The sequence below is a fragment of the Trachinotus anak genome, unplaced genomic scaffold (assembly GCF_046630095.1).
Source record: "Trachinotus anak isolate AG129_WGS33_773 ecotype Australia unplaced genomic scaffold, CSIRO_AGI_Tana_v1 ptg000004l, whole genome shotgun sequence".
NCBI classification, from domain to species: Eukaryota; Metazoa; Chordata; class Actinopteri; order Carangiformes; family Carangidae; genus Trachinotus; species Trachinotus anak.
This window is the reverse complement of record NW_027273855.1, coordinates 7,597,428-7,606,406: the sequence shown is the minus strand read 5'-3', so window position 1 is coordinate 7,606,406 and position 8,979 is coordinate 7,597,428. Positions and strand designations below refer to the sequence as shown.

The window sequence follows — 8,979 nt, the reverse complement described above, 5'->3', positions numbered from 1 at the left end:
TAACATTACATATAACTACACTTGATGAGAGAACCTCCACTGTCTCACTACTGCAACCTCAACTTAGGCCTCCAGACACTTAGGAAAACCAGCATGTGAACATTTGACTTGTTAGATGGAGCCTGGATACCTGGTCCATGGTGTCAATTTGATGGTGACAGTGAGGTTAGCTGGCACAATGGTACAGGAAGACATATGAACTCTACATGCACACTTCAGCATTTGTTTATCGAAAGTCATATCAGCATTGCAATATCGAGCAATGTTATCAAACATCGCAGATTTTCCTCATATCGTGCAAGCCTAATTAAAGTGTGTAAATAATGACTAAGTCTGTGTTTTTTTGGTTTTTTTTGTTTTTTTGGTTGTGTACCTGCTTTACCCCAAAATGTTTCCAGCATAATCTGGAGAAATATGTAATTTCAATTATTTTACTAAATGGTCTGTTTCATTGGTCTGTTAATGATGTCATGTCGTCTATGTACATGTGTCAGTGTTGGATTTGGCTGCCAGAAGCTCAAAATTGATTTTAATCCTGTTTTAACTCACATTTTAAGATACACTTTTTACGCCTTGGTCATTTTCAACGATACATTTTGACCGGATGAGGGATTTTAGTTATCAGACGTCTGGATCTTAAGTTATCAGAGAAAACAGCCAGGTAAATGGCAGCTCAGGTCCCATCCACTATGAGACATCCTGTTTCCACTGAACAGTGTCAACGAATCACTGATATTTAAGTTGAAACTTCTTTATTTGTTGTTTCTACCAGTTTTAAATAATTCATCTGCTGGTAAAAAATCTCCTGAATCAGGTGGGTAAACCTGGGTAGCATGGGAGGTTGGGCCAAGAAGGATCCACTTGTTTTTTGACAATATTTGAAGGAGCCTTCAGAATGGGGCAGCCCAGTCGCACCGCTGTTTTTAAAAGCGGCCTCTGAAGGATGTGGCACCTGAATTGGGAAACAACTTATTAGTCTGCTTTGTTTTAACAAAAATTTAGTAAAATTATAAGAAACATTAATCCTCATTCTTTCTGTAATGAGCTCTCCCAGTGATAAAGCTGTTTGAGCTTTATCAGCTTTTGATCCCATTTTTAAATGGCTCATTTTCCAGCAGTGAATAAAATAATGTAATGAATTTCCCGCTCATGCAGTCAGTGAGTGCAAGCTTTCCTGGCTCCAGCCGGGCTGATAGTAGCTGCTGAGTAAGGAGAGCCTGTCAGTAGCCTCTGACCGTCTATTATATAAGGCTCCCCTGGCTGTACTCCTTGAATTTTCCATTGGACTGTTTGTTAATCAGTCATTAATAGTAGAGGAAACTGGGGATTAAGTGCTCTGCATTTTGTAGTAATGAAGAACTCAAAAACAGGAACTGACCTTGAGTCTTTCTGGTGTTTGTGTGTGTGTGAGTGAGAGAGGTTGTACAATTCTGCTTCCTCTGAGCCAAATCAGGTGGACAAAGCTTTGTGTGCTAGTGTGTGTGTATGTGTGTGTTGTAGCTGGAATGTACATAGGAGTCAGGGGAGTTCCTATGTGTTGAAACTGTCTGTCACATTCCTGACTGTTACTGGCTTCATTCACAGTACACAGGATATTATTATCACACAGTGATGACAGAACAGAGGGTGATGATAAAATACAAACCATGCAAACAGGCTTGGTGATGATATTAACAATACAAATACGAATATATGCACACACCGACATTCACAGTGACTGCACTCATACATCACATTGTACAAAGTGATAATGAGACACATAAAAGCCTAATACCAAACACTGTTATCAGCATTAAGGATTGTCTGATGTATAATTACTTTACATATGAACACATTGGCCACATGTAAAACAAAAAAGTGAACCAATAACAGCAGCTGGTAACGTGCTGACCGATCATTTCAAATATTTTGTAGGAATTTTCCTTCCTAAAACTTAACCATACCTGTCACATGAAGTGGTCACTTTTTACTTTGCAGTCACTGCAGAAGCGGCCATGGATGTGAAAGGTCAAGGTTTAGTGCTGGGTGTGGTAAAGGAGTGTTTGTGTTTGTGTGATGACTAATGATGCTAACAATTAAATTCCATTTTAACAAGACAAAGAGTCTACAGCCACACTTGCTGCTCTGAGGCCTGTACTGATGTACAGCACCATATTGTTGAGCCAAATGCTAATATCAGCACAAAATGACAACAGGTACAATGTTTTAACTTATTTGACATCTTAGTTTAGGGTGTCAGCATGCTAACATGTTGGTATGTTGTTTACAGACGTACGTGCATCCATCCATCCATCCATCCATCCGTCCGTCCATATGTTCCATGTCAGTAACACCTTGAAAGAACGTCTCCAAATTTTACACAAATGTTCACTTAGACTAAAGGATGAAGTGATTAGATTTTGGTGGTCAAAGGTCATGGTGACCTCACAAAACACGGTTATAATATACATTATCTCAAGGCACTTTACAGGTAATCAAGACCTTATTTTATTATAGAGAAGAAAAAAAAAATCCCTTTTAACAGGAAGAAACCTCCAAAAGAACCAGGCTCAGGGTGGGTGGCCATCTGCCTCGACCAATTGGGTTTAAGAAGAGAAAGAGGGGGTGGGGGAGGAGAGAGAGGAAAAGAGAGACCAGGTGTATATCCTATAGGTAATGGTGATATCAATAATAACAATAGATAACAGTGGTGATAATAGAAATAATGAGTGTTTGTAGTGGTAGATCTGGATCCTCCTGCTCCAGAAACAGAGACACCTGCAGAATGAGGACAGAGAGAGAGAGGAGAAGCGCGAACTATGGGAGAGGAAAAAATACAAAGTTAATGACATTAACGTGGTATGATTTAAATATGGAGAGAGTAGTTGAGAGAGAGAGAGAGAGAGCCCAATGCATCATGGGAATCCTCCAGCGGTCTAGCTCTATAGCAGCATAACTAAGGGTTGGTTCAGGACATACCCAAGCTAGCACCAACCATAAGCTTTATCAAACAGGACAGTTTTAAGCCTGATCTTAAAGGTAGAGAGGGGGTCTGCCTCCCAAACCCCCACTGGGAACTGGTTCCACAGGAGAGGAGCCTGATAGCTGAAGGCTCTGCCCTCCATTCTGCTCTTACAAACTCTAGGAACCACAAGTAGACCTGCATTTAGAGAGCAAAGTGTTCTGTTAGGATAATAGGGAACTAAAAGCTCTTTAAGATACAATGGTGCCTGACCATTAATGGCTTTGTAGGTGAGGAGGAGGATTTCAAATTCTATTCTAGATTCTGTAAGGAGCCAATGCAGAGAAGTCTGATGCTCCACCCCTATTTTGTGTGACCACGGGAGATTAATTGTCACACACCTGGGCACACAAAAGAGGGTGGAGTATCATCTATTTAATATCATGGTTATAAGAACTGTCACCATTGATGAAGGTCTAGAGGGACCGAAACGTTATGATGATCAATAAATTGTGATGCTGAGCAAGAGCAGTGTGAGAGATTTCTTTTCTTCCAGCATAGAATCACTTGCCAGTGTTTGTTCTACTCAAGGAAGGTCGACCTATTTTTAGCACAGTGGTGAGTGTGATGCCGGCCATCCTGCATTTTCCTGGACAGAGGGTAATAAAGGTAAGCTGACATCCGCTGCTGGCTTAATTCATAAAGCTCTAGCATTCAGGGAGGAAAACCAACACTGATACCACAACAGGAAATTGGTAGTTGTGGTTGTAGCAGAGAATGTAAAAGGCAAAGGTACAATGAGAGCTGGGGGGCACATGTTCCAGCCACTGACAGCCACTGGTGATTTTACTTCCAGCTATTCTTGTTAATAGGATGTAGTGGAAGTGGTAGGAACAAAGCAGCGAGTGCTATGTGGTTATAAAAAACTCTCCTGTGCTGTGTGTCTCCTCTGTCTCCGACACACAAATACACTGAATGCATTTTTCAAGAAGCTTTGATCAGCTACTTTCACACACATACATACACACACACGCACACACACTCGCTGACATTGTTACACCGCCCCAGCCTTCCTCATTGAGCACAGGAGAGGAGAGCAGGGTGACTCTGACCCACTTCCATCCTGCCATGACCCACATCCTGATTCACTTCCTCTGTCCTATGCCTGTGTGGCACACACTCTAATCCACGCACTCCACTCTCACTTAAAAGAGAGAGGTCGGCAGCTAACTGGGCCAATGCTTGTGTAAGTGGCTTATTACACTGAGAATGTTTGGTCTGGAGCTGGATTGTGAGTAGTCAGAGCTGAGTAGTGGGATTTGAAGAGAAAACTAAACGGGGAGTTGCTGGGTCTACCAAATTTCTGCTGAACTTTTCCCCCCAGCCTGACCACATGGATCTCATAAACTGTAAATCAGGAGGAGCATAATGAATCCATCGGCAGGCTGCTCGGCTCCACCACCACTGTCCTTATTTGACATTGGAAAGTGATTTAAAAGTGCAAACTCTTGCAGACATATTGTAAACAATGAAAAGGGAACAGACACATCAGCTGAAAGTAAAAGTAAGATTTACTGACAGACACTGAAGTTGCCTGGTTTGAACTTCCCATAATAATAATGTGGCACTGAAAACAGAGAAGGGATTGATTGAAGAATCCAAAGTTTACAAATGTAAACTAAGCTATTGCCAGTATTCACATCTGTAACCTTACATTCACCCTCTCAGCATCAGGGAACAAAATACAGAGGTATTTTTCAGTCAAAAAAAAAAAAAAAAAAAGTGCATGCTGGAGTGTTTCCTGTGGGAGACTCTCTGGTGCTGACAGCCCTCACTGACAATGACCTCTATCTCTGTTTGATGACCTTGGATGCTAACTGGAATGTGTCACATTTGCAAGTCAGCAACAAAGACTTCAAATCACGAAGAAGAAACAAAAACAGGAGGTGGACAGAATGACATTAAAAACAGTGGTGATGTTTGAGGCTGGATTGTACTGGATTGGATATTATCTAAGGGATAATACCCATGAGGTGTCTGTTTTATGAGCGTAATGCATTAGGTTGAGTGAGATGTTAAGACTTTAAGTGTACCAGAGTAGACTCTGATCGGTGAAGGAAGTTGTGGAATAACTTGTAGTAACTGGACAGTGAAACACCTATGATACAGGAAACAGCTAATGAAGAAGCAGATCAAAAGATCACAGTGTAGGCCATCAAAACGTTGGTTGGATTATCTTGAACAAAAAGGTAAAAACACAAACCTGAAATACATACTTTGTCTAGTAAAGTAAAGTTAACTGTCAGTGGCCCTGATAAACTGTTCTTTCATCCACCTGTTGTTCATACATGCACACACACTCAAAGATTAATTACCAAGAGCTGCCACATGGGGCCAAACAAAACTGTCTACGTCATTAGTAGAAAGGCAAATGTATATATACCTCAATATTGGATCATTGACAAGAGACCAAACACAAAATATTTCAACAGTGCATTCTCATCATACGTCACATAGTATGTGTACTTAGATTAACATTTAACATTCAAAAAAGCTTATAAAGAACAAAACATGGTTAAGATTAAATCAGTAATGCACAGCAACAGACGTGAACCCTGCGGCCTTGTTTGCTTGGTATGAACTTTGCAGATCTCCTGGTGTGTGTTTGGTGCATTTGGTTTTGCTGCTACCTAGTGTTTAGACTGTAAAACTGCAAGCTGCGGCATTTTGACAGAACGTTTGTATATTTCTATACATGAAGACTACAGATGAACCAAAAAGTTCCAGAAAATAAGTGTGTTACCTTTTTACCACTACTGGATCTCCTAAACTGATAGAATGGTAATTTCCTGCTAGAGTGGCCCTGAGAGCTAAACCAACTGCATCTTGGGAAACACATGAAAATGGAAAAACACAAGCAAACGATAAAAATATCTAAATACAAAGAAATAAAAAAATGTCCATGTGTTGCCAAATTGATGAAGAATTTAGATTTGATTGTGTTTTGTCTTTTTCTTTGTGTGCGCTGAGCTCTCAGGGTGCCCACAGGTTCTGTAAATTATGTTTAGATGAGAAGAGGATTGTCAAACACAGTCACTCCATCGATTGTCCCCACATCATTGTGTTCAATGCTCTTTGTCCTTAAATTGTGACCAGCAACCTCATTGAAGACCATCTCTGGTCCGTGCCTGCATGGAGATACAGATGCATCATGGTTAAATGCATATAAGATGCTTCTTTCATGATTATCAGGTGATCTATGCCTTTATGTGTGTCTGTGTCTCCTGTACTGTACCTCACATAGGCTCCATAAGCTCCTATTTCATAACAAACAGAGGTGAATCCTGTCCATCAGAATATAAGCAGTTCTCCTTTCGTCACCTTTAACCTCCTGTAGTACTCGGACAAGGTCCTCTCCAAAATAATTTTTTCCCTGCAGTCACAAAAACAAAGATATGAGGTCAGGTGTGCTCTTTTGGCTGCAATGTCACATTCAGTAACATAAGAATGATCAACTTGAAATTTAGGAAACTGTATCCCTGTAACAGATGTATGAGGAATGAGGTGGGTGCACTTGCTTTTTCCGAAGATATGCTCATGTCATCTTACCTCCTCCTTCTCTCTGAGGCTTCGGGACAAACTTGTCTGGGTTGGCCAAAGCCATGGCCACAGTCCGGTCACCTGTGACTGTGGAACAGCACCAGTATTTTCTCAGTATACTGTAAGTAAACACACCACATGTTCCAAACTAATTTAGAGCAAATTCAAATTTAAAAGGGCTATTTGTAAATGTTCTCTGCTGCTGAACGTGGTTTCTTGCCAGGAGCAGATGATGGTGATTGTCGCTTCACAAGAGCTTCAGCCATCGTTGCATTTACAAGACAGGAGGTTATAATGACGTAATAGAGACTTAACATCGGTGTTGCTTTGCTGGAGACACCTCTTGGTGAGTAAAGGGATGAAGTTTGATGCTGAATTGGTTCGTAAACAGCTGTTTACGCTAATGTTAGCTATGTAGCAATAGCAAAACTTACAAATAGCTCATTTAAAGATACAAGCCGTTTCAGACAGCGTATTTGATTGAGGTTCTAATTTTCAGGAGTCTTGATGAATACCCAAAACTGCAAATGAAAGGATTAACATAGCAGCATTGGGTTTTTTCCTTCTTTCCAACTAAAGTTAAAATGGCAGGTAAAACACATTTCTGCTCAAAGTGTCACACTTCTCCATTAAATTGACACTTGGTGACGATAATGCTCCAACAAATGTGGCAATGCACAAAAAAAGGCAGGGAGGAGGAGGACATCCATCTTATGTGAACATGGGGTGTTTTTGCCTCACTCCTTCACCCTCTAGCTTTTCACCTGGAAACTGCATCCGCCATAATGGAGGATGTTCCAATCCCTTAGATCAGCCTTTCTCTAAGAGTGGTCCACAGACCACCATGAGTAAATTTGTTTAAATATCATGTTTTAAATTTAGTGTTTCCCAAACTGTCTGAGAGTGGCCACAGAGCCTACTAGAGAGTAGTGTAGACTGTATGTGTTGTTTACAATATCAAATCAACTCATATGTAAATTTATACATTATTATTTGAATTTGCTGTTTTACAGTGTTGTTAGACTTAACTGTAACCGACCGTTTTGAGACACTGCCGACAACGTTTATGTTTTACGATTTACCCCAAAAATGATCACCGTGACATTTGAAAGGGAATGTGAATGAAGCTAACAGTTATCCTACATATGTCCTACATATTCCACCTTTAAGACACATGTCAAACATTGGCTTAAGTCAAACCAGATCTGTGAGCACTTTTAACTCACTTTTGCACCAATTTGTCTAAATATTTGTATTTGTGTATTGGGACTTCCAATTTTTTTCTGTTTTTATTTTAACCTGCCTAGGTACTATGGATGTAAATTAGAATTTTTGCTGTAATCCAGCATGTTTACATCATGTATTTTGTATTGATGTTCATTATCAGGCATTGTCCCTATTAAAGAAAACAAAATAAATAAATAAATCCTGCCCTGAGACTGTGCTAAACTTCACCAGTTTCATCAGCAGTCTATTAATTATAAAACACCAAGTGCTGTCAGTGTAACACTAAGTGTTAAGTTTTACTAGTAATTTACCACGACTGATATTCGTAGTGGCTTTGATTACATCTGGCCACTGTTCATGTGTAGAATAAGTTTGATGCCACATGAATAGCACCACTTGTTGCTCTTGTGTGTGAGGCATAATGGTTGCCAATAATCAAAACCCTACATTTTTTAGTGGTGGTTAGATAGCTGAGTGTCTAAGGCACATGCCATCAATTTTTAAGCAGCGAGAGCCTGGTTTGACTCCCATCCAGCTGTACTCCTTGCTGCTTTGCTTTTCTATTCCTGCATTTCCTGTCTCTCTTCACTGTCCAATCCAATAAAGACATAAAAATGCAAAATGGTTGGTTTGGGGTTATTTGGTGTCCTTGGTCTGAAAAAGTTTGAGAAATTATGTTGACTGCTTATCTTGTTCATGATATGTCTTGAATGATATAAAAACTAGTTTTAACAACGTAAACTAGAATTGTGGTTGTATGCCTCTGCATCTCAGACTAGTTTCAGATGACATCCCCGTCTATCCAGAGTCATATAAAATAATAACCATTTGTGTGAAATTTTGTCATAATTGCTGTGTGAAGTCTTGCGCAATGGCTAAAAAGTGTTTTGTGAGGTCACATTGACCTTGACCATTGACCTCCAAAATTAAATCAGTTCATCCTTGAATTCAAGTGAATGTTTATGGCAAATTTGAAGAAGTTCTGTGGAGGAGTTACTGAGATATCGTGTCCACGAGAATGGGACAGCCACCCCGAAAACAATATGCCTCTGGCCCTGGCTGTCGCCAGCATGGAGGCATAAAAACATGGTTTTCATCAGAGCGGGTCTTTAATTATTTGTGCACATAACAGGACAGTTGAAATGCGTTAAGAGTAACTGCTGTCTCCTAAAAGTGATGCTGGAGTAAGCAAAGATGTCCCATTTTTCAAA

General features: G+C 40.2%; 1 long non-coding RNA gene across 1 annotated transcript; it reads right to left on the bottom strand.

Moving 5' to 3' along the window:
• Positions 1-2,310: 2,310 nt before the first annotated feature.
• On the bottom strand, positions 2,311-8,948 carry LOC139620232 (uncharacterized). Its single transcript, XR_011690772.1, has 3 exons — positions 6,551-8,948; positions 6,237-6,374; positions 2,311-6,129 (listed from the first exon to the last, which is right to left on the bottom strand). It is a non-coding gene; the product is annotated as an uncharacterized lncRNA (long non-coding RNA).
• Positions 8,949-8,979: the final 31 nt, after the last annotated feature.